Source organism: Panthera onca, chromosome C1, assembly GCF_046562875.1.
Source record: "Panthera onca isolate mPanOnc1 chromosome C1, mPanOnc1 haplotype 2, whole genome shotgun sequence".
NCBI lineage: Eukaryota > Metazoa > Chordata > Mammalia > Carnivora > Felidae > Panthera > Panthera onca.
In genome coordinates, this window is record NC_138346.1 from 155,943,103 (window position 1) to 155,955,957 (window position 12,855).

The following is a 12,855-nucleotide window of genomic DNA, read 5'->3' on the forward strand; positions in this document are numbered from 1 at the left end:
GGCTAATATAACAAGCAATGATCTTCCTCGGTCATTATGAATTTAATTTTTAATGGCACCAAAGTGGATGTGTTTTTGTTCAGGAAACTAAAGTAATTGAAATGATTGAATAGCATAAATACTAAAGCTGCAGTAACTAAAACTATAAACAGAAATTAAGGTTTTTCAGGCTGAAGTTATGCCAAGCATTTCATAATATAAGCTTGTTAATTCAAGCTATTTTTCCAAATCTGCCACACTTGTTATACGTATCATGCTTGCAAAACTTAATTGGCCTCTATTGGTCATGTTTTCAAATGAATGTGGTTACAGACAGAGTCAGCCACAAAAAGCTAAGTTTATCTCGTGACCCAGAGATCTGTACAACATGAGCTGGTTCCAGGGACCTGTTCTGGATAGTTTACTTAGAGTCCCTTGCCCAAGGTCACCAGTCACATGTGCTGTAAATGCAGCCTTCCCTCTTATTAGATGAAGCCAGAAGGCTTAAGGAATGCCTCTCAACACTTTTGTGTGTTGGAAAAAATGAAAAGTTGATTCAGTTGTAATCTTAGATTTTTAAGGGTCTGCTGGGCAAACTATTCATTCTTCTGTAGTATCACTAGCTGAGTAATTGTCTAGCCCATTCTTTAAAACTTGCTTCTCCCACTTAGAAGAACTCTGTAGATTCTTCATTGTGTTGAGTTGAAACCTATCACCTTATTAGGTCCACTATTGAACCTACATCTACATTCACCATATGAGAGCTCTTCAAATGTTTGAGGGCAACGCTCACGTTTCCTGTAAGTCTTTCCTTCTCATGTTCTTTCAGTCATCATCCTGATGTATGGTTTCCAGTTCTCCCATGCTGGTAATACATCTCTCACCGTGCATCAGTCTTTCTCTATTTGTGTTTAATCGTTGGCACCACAACACATCATGTGCAATTTGGCCAATATTACATAGTAATGGCTACTGTTTCCCTCATTCTTCCTGATGCAACAACGAATAGAGTTGGTTTTCTTGGCCACCACATATTGATTTACTGAAGTTACTGACTTTTTTTAAGATTTTATATTTAAGTAATCTCTACACCCAACGTGGGTCTCAAACTCACAACCCTGAGATCAAGAGTCACATCCTCTACTGACTGAGCCAGCCGGTCAGTAACCCTGAAGTTACTGACATCTTCTAAATAATTGTTAGATGAGCTTCTGAGTCATATTTCCTCAATCTAACAATGACACAAATTATTTAGTAAAAAAAAAAGAATGTAGATTTATTTTCATCAAACTTTATCTTAGTAGATCTTGCCTATATTTTTATATTAATTCTTTCACACAATATATTCCCCCTACTTATCTAACACTAATTTAAGCAGTTTCTCTTATATCAACCACCTAAAAGCCACACTGTAAGAAGCAACAACCTCATCTCTTCCTTTCTGCCATCTGCTCAGCAGCCGCAAAGCAGCAACAATGCATGAATGCATATCCATCCATGTTGGCCGAGGTGGTGTCCAGATTGGCAATGCCTGTTAGGAGTCTATTGCCTAGGACACAGCATTCAGCCTAATGGCCAGATGCCAAGTGACAAGACCACTGGGGAAGGAGATGACTCCTTCAACACCTTCTCCAGTGAGAAGGGTACTGGCAACCATGTGCCCAGGGCAGTGTTTGTAGACCTGGAACCCACAGTCATTGATGAATGACTTTGCAATGGTACCCATTGCCAGCTTTTCCACCCTGAGCAGCTCATCACAGGCAAGGAAGATGCTGCCAGTAATTATGCCCAAGGGCACTAGAACATTGGCTGACCAGGAGAAAGGTATCCAGGGTTTCTTGGGTTTCCACAGCTTTGGAGGAGGAGCTTGGGAGATTTACCTCTCTGCTGATGGAACATCTCTCTGTTGATTATGGCAAGAAGTCCAAGCTGGAGTTCTCCATTTACCCAGCCTCCCATGTTTCCACAGCTGTAATTGAGCCCTATAACTCCATCCTCACTACCCACACCACCCTGGAGCACTCTGATTGTGCCTTAATCATAGACAATGAGGCCATCTATGACACCTGTTATAGAAACCTCGATATTGAATCTACACTAACCTTAGTTGGTTGAGAGGCCAAATTGTGTCCTCCATCACTGCTTCTCTCAGATTTGATGGAGCTCTGAATGTTGAACTGACAGAACTCCAGACCAACCCAGTGCTGTATCCCCACATCCACTTCCCTCTGGCTACATACGCCCTTGTCATCTCTGCTGAGAAAGCCTACCATGAACAACTTTCTGTAGCAGAGATGACGAATGCATGCTTTGAGCCAGCCAACCAGATTGTAAAATGTGACCCTTGCCATGGTAAACACATGGCTTGTTGCCTGTTGTATAGTGGCAAGTGGTTCCCAAAGATGTCAATGCTGCCATTGCCACCATTAAGACCAAGTATATCATCTAGTCTGTGGACTGGTGCCCCACTGCTTCAAAGTTGTTATTAAAAACCAGCCTCCCACTGTGATATCTGGTGGGGACCCAGCCAAAATACAGTGAGCTGTGTACATGCTGAGCAACACCACAGCCATTGCTCAGACCTGGGCTCACCTGACCACAAGTTTGACTTGATGTATGCCAAACATGCCTTTCTTCACTGGTATTTAGGTGAGGGCATGGGGGATGGAAAGTTTTTCTCAGGCCCATGAGAATATGGCTGCCCTTGAGAAGGATTATGAGGAAGTTAGTATGGATTCTATTGAAAGATAGGGCAGAGAAGAGAAGAATATTAAAGTTTAAAATGTCACAAAGGTGCTGCTTTTACAGGGAAGTTTATTCTGTTTTGAACATTGAAAATCTGTGCTCTGATCAGTTAATTTGTATGTAGCTGTGTATACTCTCATATACAATTACTGACCTATGCTTCAAAATACAACACTTTGTTAGACTCAACCTGCCCATTTCTCTGATGGATTTGAATAAAGTATTCCTTGTCTTAAATGAAAAATAATAATTAACAACAACAATAATAATAATACAATAAGTATCAAATACCTATTCTAAGGTCACTGATATAATTTGAACAGTTTAAAACCAGTAAAAGAATTTTGTCACTATTTCCCTCAGGCTCAAATTAATCCATTAATAATTACTTTGGGGATAGTCCATCAATAACACATTTATCTAATTGAACATCCAACTCACATTTCTCCATCATGTCTATAAGAATGTTGTGAAAAACATGCCATTTCCTTATTCTAATTTTTAATAAAAGAAATCATTAATGTAAGGCAGAAATAAGCTGTTTTTAGTGAAGCCACACTGGTTCCTAGTGATCATAGGAAGCATCCTTTTAATAACACATCCTAAAAATTTTCCTGAACTAAACTCTTCAGTCTAATATCTGCAAAATCTCCCTCTTCCTCTTTTTGAAAATCAAAACCATGTTTGCTCATTGCCATCCTATCTGCTCTAGTTCTTCCAAAACTACTCAGAGAAAACCAGAATTATTGGGGTTTTCTAGTTTCTTTTGCTGGTTGTCACAGAATACCAAGGCCTGATTCATCAAGGCAAAAGAACAAGAATTTACTTAACCGATTTCTTCACTCTTCCTGAAAATCTGTTTTCTCTCTCTAGTGTACAGTTTGTATTTCTAGTCCAAGATTTACTTTCCTTGACAAAAATGTTAAAAGCAAAAAGATAGTTGAGAAATTCTGCTTTCTATAACACCCACAAGCATCATACTTCAGTAGATGAATATTCACCAAAAAATGAGGGGGAGCCAGGTATTCCTAAGCATGGCACCAAAGGTAGAAATCATAGAGAAAGTGAACTGTATACTTAAAAATCAGAACCTCTGTATATTAGGAAATGCTGTATAAGCAAAATTTTCAAGAAAATGACAAAATGTCACACATTTGAAAATTAATATCTTCATAAATATTTCATAGCTTTGTATACAAAATGTTTTCACAATTCAGCTGGAAAACTATATAAAATCCATGAAAAACATTGAAGGAAAGAAAGAAGGAGCCAATAAACCTGTACAGAGATGTTCATCCTTATTAGTAATCAACTAAATTGTAAATTAAGCAAAATGTCTTATATTTAACAAAGTAGGAAAGCATTTAGTTTTGTTTAACACAAAATACTTTGACTTTCATAAAAGTCAAGGACCTAGAAACGTTGACACTTCCATATATACTGCTATCTATTGGAACTCTAGGAAATAATTTAATATCTATCCATAACCCTATCCTAGGTGTTTTATGTGCATTACTTTATTTAGCATGTCTTCAAACATTCCATTCCTCTTGTAGCTAGTATTTACTTTATGAACCCAGAGATCTGGGCACCAAAAGACACTAAAATGAAAGGGTCACTTTGTCATACTGTTCTTGTTATAACCACTTCATTAACCAGGTGAATTCTCATACCTATTAGGATACAAAACTGCCAAACACTCAGCAAAGCATGTCACACATTCTTCATGTTCTTCATTTAGCCAAAGAAGACTTCCAATATGTGTCTTGACAGTTATAGCACTCCTCTTACATCCTACCTAGTATGAATCTTATGTTTTGAGTTAGAGGCATATTAATCACTTTTATCTGTTTGCTCAGATAGTCACTTACTATAATCTCAGAATGGTTAGTTCTTCTATGATCTTCTCATTTTTAATATTAATTATTTCAACAGTGTATGTCAACTCTACAGTAAATTTCCAACTAGGTATGATATCTCTTCTCTCCTCTTTGGCAAATATCTCTTTTCTAACATAATATGACACTATGACATATAATCAACATATGTATATGGTCTTTGTTCCTGTTTTCTGGCATAGAACTCCTAAACTCTTGGAATAATAATATCTTTATTTGAACAGTTGGAAAACTCTTGGAATAATAAAGATATTATAATAATATACATAAGTCAATATCTTTATTATTCCAAGACATAATAAACGTGTCTTTTATTATGTTAATGAGGCGACTTTGGGGACAGGAAAGGGGCTGGATATTGAATTCAATCATTAATGACCAATGATTTCATCAATCATGCCTACATAATGAAGCCTACATAAAAATCCAAAAGGAGTAGTTTCAGAGAACTTCCAGGTCAGCGAACACGTGGAGATTTGGGAAGAGTGGTGAGCTCAGAGAAGACATGGGAGCTCCTCACCCTTAGCCCATACCTTGCCCTATGCATCTCTTCCATTGGCTATTCTTGAGTTATATCCTTTTACAATAAACCTGTAATCTCTTAAATTAAGTGCTTCTCTGAGTTTTGTAAACCACTCTAGCAAGTTAATTTAACCCAAGTGTTGGGGGAATGGTCATTGGAACATCCATTTTATACCCATTCGGTCAGAAGCACAAGAAACAACCTGGGCTTATGACTGGTATCTAAAGTCGGGGTAGGATCCCAGTGTTTATAGCAGCACTCTCAACAATAGCCAAATTATGGAAAGAGCCTAAATGTCCATCAACTGATGAATGGATTAAGAAATTGTGGTTTATATACACAATGGAATACTACGTGGCAATGAGAAAGAATGAAATATGGCCCTTTGTAGCAACATGGATGGAACTGGAGAGTGTTATGCTAAGTGAAATAAGCCATACAGAGAAAGACAGATACCATATGGTTTCACTCTTATGTGGATCCTGAGAAACTTAACAGAAACCCATGGGGGAGGGGAAGGAAAAAAAAAAGAGGTTAGAGTGGAAGATAGCCAAAGCATAAAAGACTCTTAAAAACTGAGAACTAACTGAGGGTTGATGGGGGGTGGGAGGGAGGGGAGGGTGGGTGATGGGTATTGAGGAGGGCACCTTTTGGGATGAGCACCGGGTGTTGTATGGAAACCAATTTGACAATAAACTTCATATATTGAAAAAAAAATTAAACAAATTAAATAAATAAATAAAATGTTTGCTGCTGTTAAATAAATAAATAAATAAATAAATAAATAAATAAAGTTGGGGTAGGGCAGGGGCAGGGAGGTCTTATGGGAGATGTGACACTGCAGATGTGACACTATTTCCAGGTAGATAGTGAGTATCTGAATTGAGATATTTATTTACTTTAACTTCCATCCCACTAAGCATCATTTTCTACTATTTTTCACCCTGTATTGTAATGTCAAATGCATTTTGTATGTTAACTATGCCTTTAGACATATCAGAGACATAACTATTCTTATGACCTTATCAATTATTTTCTTATATGAATCACTACAAACAACCCATAGTGCTGTTTTTATTTCTAGAATAAACTGATAGCTTTACACAGATGGCTTTCTCCTCCCTATTCCATATACATCTTAAATTGCTCTTAATCAGGATGGAGGAAATCATTCAAGAAAGAAAATCAAAAAATTCCAAGGAGAGAGAGAAAATTCAAAACTCAAGGTGCGAGTGAGTAGAAATTATCACAGCTTAAAGTTAAAATCAGTGAAGAAATGCTATAGCATTGGAATAATTGAATAAGAGTAAAATGTTACACATAGAATACTAATCCAGACCCAGCAATTGCTGGGTTGTAGGGTAATTCTACTTTTTAAAAAAAAAATTTTAAATGTTTATTTTTGAGAGAGAGAGAGACAGCATGAGCAGGGGAGGGGCAGAGAGAAAGGGAGACACAGAATCCAAAGCAGGCTCCAGGCTCCAAGCTGTCAGCACAGAGCCCGGTGCAGGGCTCAAACTCACAAACTGCAAGATCATGACCTGAGCCGAAGTCAGATGCTTAAATGACTAAGGCACACAGGCGCCCAGTGTAATTCTATTTTAACTTTTTGAGGAACCTCCACAGTTTTCCAGAGTGGCTGCACCAGTTTGCATACCCACCAACAGTGCAAGAGGATTCTCCGTTTTCCACAGCCTAGCCAACTCTGTTGTTCCCTGAGTTGTTAATTTAAACCATTCTGACCAGTGGTATCTCAGTGTGGTTTTGATTTGTATTTCAGTGATGATGAGTGATTTTGAGCATCTTTTCATGTGTCTGTTTGCCACCTGTATATCTTCTTTGGAAAAGTGTCTATTCATGTCTTCTGCCCATGTCTTCACCAGATTATTTGTTTTGGGGGTGTTGAGTTTGGTAAATTCTTTATAGATTTTTGATACTAGCCCTTAATCTGAATGTCATTTGCATATATCTTCTCCCATTCCATCGGTTGCCTTTTAGTTTTGTTGATTGTTTCCTTTTCTGTGCAGAAGTTTTTTGTCTTGATGAGGTCCTGATAGTTCATTTTTGCTTTAATTCCCCTTCCTTTGGAGACATGTCAAGTAAGAACTTGTCGTGGCTGAGGCCAAAGAGGTTGCTGCCTGTTTTTTTCTGTAGAATTTTGATGGTTTCCTGTCTCACATTTAGGTCTTTCATCCCTTTTGAATTTATTTTTGTGTATGGTGTAAGAAAGTGGTCCAGTTTCATTCTTCTGCATGTTGCTGTCCAATTCTCCCAGCACTATTTGCTGAAGAGACTGTCTTTTTTCCATTGGATACTCTTTCCTGTTTTGTTGAGGATTAATTGGCCATATATTTGTGGGCCCATTTCTGGGTTCTCTATTCTATTCCATTGGTCTATGTGTCTGTTTTTGTGCCAATACCATATTGTCTTCATGATTACAGTTTTGAAATACAAGCCAAAGTCTGGAAATGTGATGCTGCCAGCTTTGGTTTGTTTTTGGTTTCTTTTTTCCAACATTACTTTGGCTATTTGGGGGTATTTTCTGGTACCCCCAGAAAACGAGTAAAGCTCTCAGTTATTCCCCACTGAGGACGATATTAGCTATGGGCCTTTCATATGTGGCTTTTATGATGTTAAGGTATGTTCCTTCTATCATGACTTTCTTGAGGTTTTTATTGAGAAAGAATGCTGTATTTCGTCAAATGTTTTTTCTGCATCTATTGACAGGATCATACAGTTCTTATCCTTTCTTCTATTAATGTGATTATCACATTGATTGATTTGTGAATATTGAATCACCCTGCATCCTAGGAATAAATCCCATTTGATCATGGTGAATAATTCTTTTAATATACTATTGAATTCAATTTGCTAGTATCTTGTTGAGAATTTTTGCATCCAAGTTCATCATCAGGGATATTGGCCTGTAATTTTCCTTTTTGGTGGGGTCTTTGTGTGCTTTGGGAACCAACATAATGCCAGCTTCATAAAATGAGTCTGGAAGCTTTCCTTCTGTTTCTAGTTTTGGGAACAGCTTTAGAAGAATAGGTATTAACTCTGCTTTAAATGTCTGGTAGAATTCCCCTGGGAAGCCATCTGGCCCAGGAGTCTTATTTGTTGGGAGATTTTTTTTTAGTATAATTTATTGTCAAGTTTGCTAACATACAGTGTATACAGTGTGCGCTTGGCTTCAGGAGTAGACTCCCATGATCCATCACTTACATACAACACCCAGTGCTCATCCCAAAAGCTGCTATTCTCAATGCCCATCACCCATTTTCCCTTCCCCCCAACCCCCCATTAACCCTCCATTTGTTCTCTGTATTTAAGAGTCTCTTATGGTTTTCATCCCTTGCTGTTTGAAACTAGTTTTTCCCCTTCCCTTTTGTTGGGAGATTTTGATAACCAATTCAATTTCTTCACTGGTTATGGGTGTGTTCAATTTTCCTATTTCCTTCCATTTGAATTTTGGTAGTGTGTTAGGAATTTTTCCGTGTCTCCCAGATTGTCCAGTTTGTTGTCATATAATTTTTCATAGTATTCTCTAATAATTGTATTTATGTGGTGTTGGTTGTGATCTCCTCCTTCATTTGTGATTTTATATACTTGGGTCCTCTCTCTTTTCTTTTTGAGAAATCTAGCTAGAGGTTTATCAATTTTTAGATGGATCCTGGGGTTTTTTCAATCTATTCTGATACCTGTGTCTTTTGATTGGGGCATTTAGTCCATTTACATTCTGAGAGATTACTGAAAGATATGGATTTTTTTAATATCATTTATTGTCAAGTTAGCTAACATACAGTGTATACAGTGTGCTCTTCACTTCCAGAGCAGACTCTCATGATTCATCGCTTACATACGACACCCAGTGCTCATCCCAACAAGTGCCCTCCTCAATGCCCGTCACCCACTTTACCCTCTCCCCCACCCTCCATCAACCCTCAGTTTGTTCTCTGTTTTTAAGAGTCTCTTATGGTTTGCTTCCCTCTCTGTTTGAAACATTTTTCCCCTTTCCTTCTCCCATCGTCTTCTGTTAAGTTTCTCAAATTCCACATATGAGTGAAAGCATATGATTGAAAAATATGGATTTAGTGTCATTGTGCTATCTGTAGTTTCATGCTTGTGGTGATGTCTCTGGTCCTTTGTAGTCTTTGCTGCTTTCTACTCACAGAGTCCCCCTCAGGATCTCCTGCAGGGCTGATTTAGTGATCATGAATTCCCTTATTTTTTGTTTGCCTAGGAAAGGCTTTATCTTTCCTATTATGAATGACAGCCTTGAGGGATAAAGGACTCTTGGCTGCATATTTTTCCTGTTCAGCACCTTGAATATCTCCTGCCACTCCCTTCTGGCCTGCCAAGTTTCAGTGGATAGGTCTGCTACCACCCTCATGTGTCTACCCTTATATGTTGTGGCCTGTTTGTCCCTAGCTGCTTTCAGAATTCTCTCTTTATCTTTGTATTTTGCCAGTTTCACTATGCTATGTCATGGTATTGACCTGCTTTTGTTGATTTTGAAGGGAGTTCTCTGTGCATCTTGGACTTGGATGCCTGTTTCCTTCCCCAGATTATGGAAGTTCTCAGCTAAAATTTGTTCAAATAAACCTTCTGTCCCTTTCTCTCTCTTCTTCTTCTTCCTCTTCTGGAACTACTATGATATGGATACTATTTCATTTCATTAAATCACTTAGGTCTCTAATTTTCCCCTCATGGTCTAGAAATTTCCTTTCCCTCTTTTTTTCAGCTTCATCATTTTCCACAATTTTATCTTCTATTTCACCTATTCTTTCCTCTGCTTCTTCCATCCTCGCTGTCACTGCATCTAGTTTATTTTGCATCTGATTTATGGAATTTCTTAATTCATCGTGACTATTTCCTAGATCTTTGATCTCTGCAGCAATAGATTCTTTACTGTCTTGTATGCTTTTTTCAAGCTCAGAGATTAGTCTTATGACTGTTACTCTAAATTCTTGCTCAGATATATTTTTTATATCTGTTTTGAGCAATTCTCTGGCTGTCATTTCTTCCTGGATTTCTTTTGAGAATTCTTCCTTTTTGTAATTCTGGATACATTTCTGTCTTTTACATGTTTTAATAGCTTGTAATGTGTCCTGCACCTGTGAGTACTACTATATTAAAAAGGGGTCATACACTGTCTGGGGCTTGGCTCTTTAGGAAATGTTTTTGGAGTATGCTGTGTGCACTCTGTTGTTGTGTATTTAACTGCTCTATCCCACTGGTAAATTCTCTGTAAAGCTCCTCCTTGCTCATAGTGGTAGATTGTTTGGATCTTCTACCAGGTGTGCTTTGAGTTGTTCATTGAAGTAACTGGAATAAAGGCAAGGGGGGGGACCTGATTCCATACAAAGAGAAAAATGAAAGGGACAGAAAAAAAGACCAAGCAGAGAATCAAAGAAACTGTAAGGCTTAATCCAGAGAGAGGGATAGGAAAATAAAGGAGATAAAGCTGTAAAAACAATACAATAAAAGTGCCTGATTAAACAAACAAAACAGAGAAAGAAAAAAAAAATATATATATATATAATGTATATTCTTTTATTTTTTTATTTTATATATAATACATGCATTATATATTTATATATATATACTTATATATATAAAATATATATTCTCTTCAACTCTGAAACTATGAACCTGATTCCAAAGGAAAACAAAAGGAGAGGTTAGGAAAAAAGAAAAGAAGAAAAAGAAAAGAAAAAGACAGACTAACATATAAAACTGCAGGACAGTTGTCTGTTGGTTCTGTTGGTGCCTGGTGCCTGCACAGTGGCTGTGCTGGTCTGGAGGAGAGGCCATTTGGTTCACTCAGTATCCTCCCACTCCAGTAGATAAGCAGTTGCCAGTCAAGGAGGGGGTGGGGTTTGGTGTAAGCGGCCCAGCCTCCACTGGGGGCCACTGTGCTGCTCCCTGAAGCCCCACCATGTTGGAGATGGGAAGAAAAATGGCAACACCCCAATCTCTCCTCCCTAGACCAGGTGTCACAAACTATGCTCTTCATGCAGCCCTCACAGAGTAGCACAGGCAGCCAACTTGTCTGGCTCCACAGTCTCCCAAGCCTTATAGGTGCTGGGATCCAACCCCCAACGTCTTAAAGGATCCCTGCACTGCACAGATTCTGTTCTGGTACAGTGCCACTCCACCCTGCTGGCTGGCACCTGCAAGGTCTTTTGTCCTTGAGGAGGCAATAAACCTTCCCACAGTACTCAAGGGAAGGGACTGTTCTCACCCAGTGTGCCCCTGAGATTGATACCACACCACAGAGCCAGCCTCCTCCCCCAGAGGTGCATGCACAGCCAGCCACCTCCAGTCCAGAGAAAATCACGCACTTTTGAAAACTCCAATCTTCAGCTCTTAAAGCTATTTGCTAAATAAAAACTGGCACTCTCCATATTTCTCATTCCCCAGTCCGTGGTCCAAAGAGGTTTTTCTCTTGTACTAACTCAATACCACAATTCCACAGGCTCTCTTTCTCTTCCTTTTGTCTCTCCACAGAAGAGGATCCCTCCCTTCCATGCCTATGCCATTTTATCTCTCCCAATTCACATACACACACCTCTGTCCCACCAAGCTGACTCCCTCCACCTGTGGAGATCCTATCAGATCACTTCACAGATTGAGTTTCTGAATGTTCCAAGTGATCTGACCTTAACACAGCTCTGTTTGAGGGCCAAAGGAAATCCTGGTCCCATCTTAACTCCTCCTCCCAGTCTCAAGTTTCTCACCAGACATCTCTCCCAGACAATTCATCAATAGTAAGTGATACAAACAATGTACTCAGTCAAAATGAAAACTAGACTCTAATGATCAAATGGGTAGATTTCAGATATGTGATGTGTTTTCACTTTTATTTTTTATGAAATGAACAAGTTCTTTTGACAAGAAAATTAACACACCATTAGTTTTCCTGTTGAAGGTTCCCATAGTCATCAGTAATATTCGTGTCTTTAAATAACCTGCACTAACCAAATTTTACTATGAATGAGCCTTTACCATGGACTGAATTCATTGTCCAGACAATAAACACACTTCTGTTTGTATACCTGAAGTATAACTTCAAGATATCACATTAAGTGTAACCATGAAAAAATATAATTCAATGGTTACTTTTAAGGTCATTCATGAAATAATTAAATATTGCTTATTTTAGAGTTAAATGACCTAGATTTTAAAACTGGTAACCTATTAGTTCTACACTAATTTTAGACAAGGGCCACACTGCTTTATTGGACTGTTGATTTTTTTTAATGTTTATGTACTTATTTTGAGAGAGAGAGGGAGAGACAGCACATGAGCAGGGGAGGGGCAAAGGGAGAGAGAGAGAGAATCCCAAGCAGGCTCCATGCACAGAACCTGACACGGGGCTCAATCCCACTAACTGTGAGATCATGACTTGAGCCGAAATTAAGAGTCAGATGCTTAACCAACTGAGCCACCCAGGTGCCCCTGGACTGATGAATTTTTAAGTCTGAAAGAAATGAACTTTTGTGTTTCAGGATTGGGCTACACTAAAACTGATTTTATGGCATAATTTGGCAGGCAGTTTATTCTGTCTCATTTATAACACCCCGGAGCACCTGGCAAAGAGAGAATTCTGACGCAGAGCTAAAAGGGAAGTCGAAAATGAAGACATCTGGTCTCCCTTAGCCTGGCTGGGCAGCAGAGAACAGCCACACTCTGCTTTGTTGCACTTGT

The 12,855-nt window shown here is 38.6% G+C and overlaps 1 pseudogene; it reads left to right on the plus strand.

The window, feature by feature from the left end:
- Window positions 1–1,454: 1,454 nt before the first annotated feature.
- Window positions 1,455–2,730, plus strand: LOC132670874 (tubulin alpha-1D chain pseudogene; annotated as a pseudogene).
- The last annotated feature ends 10,125 nt before the right edge of the window (window positions 2,731–12,855 follow it).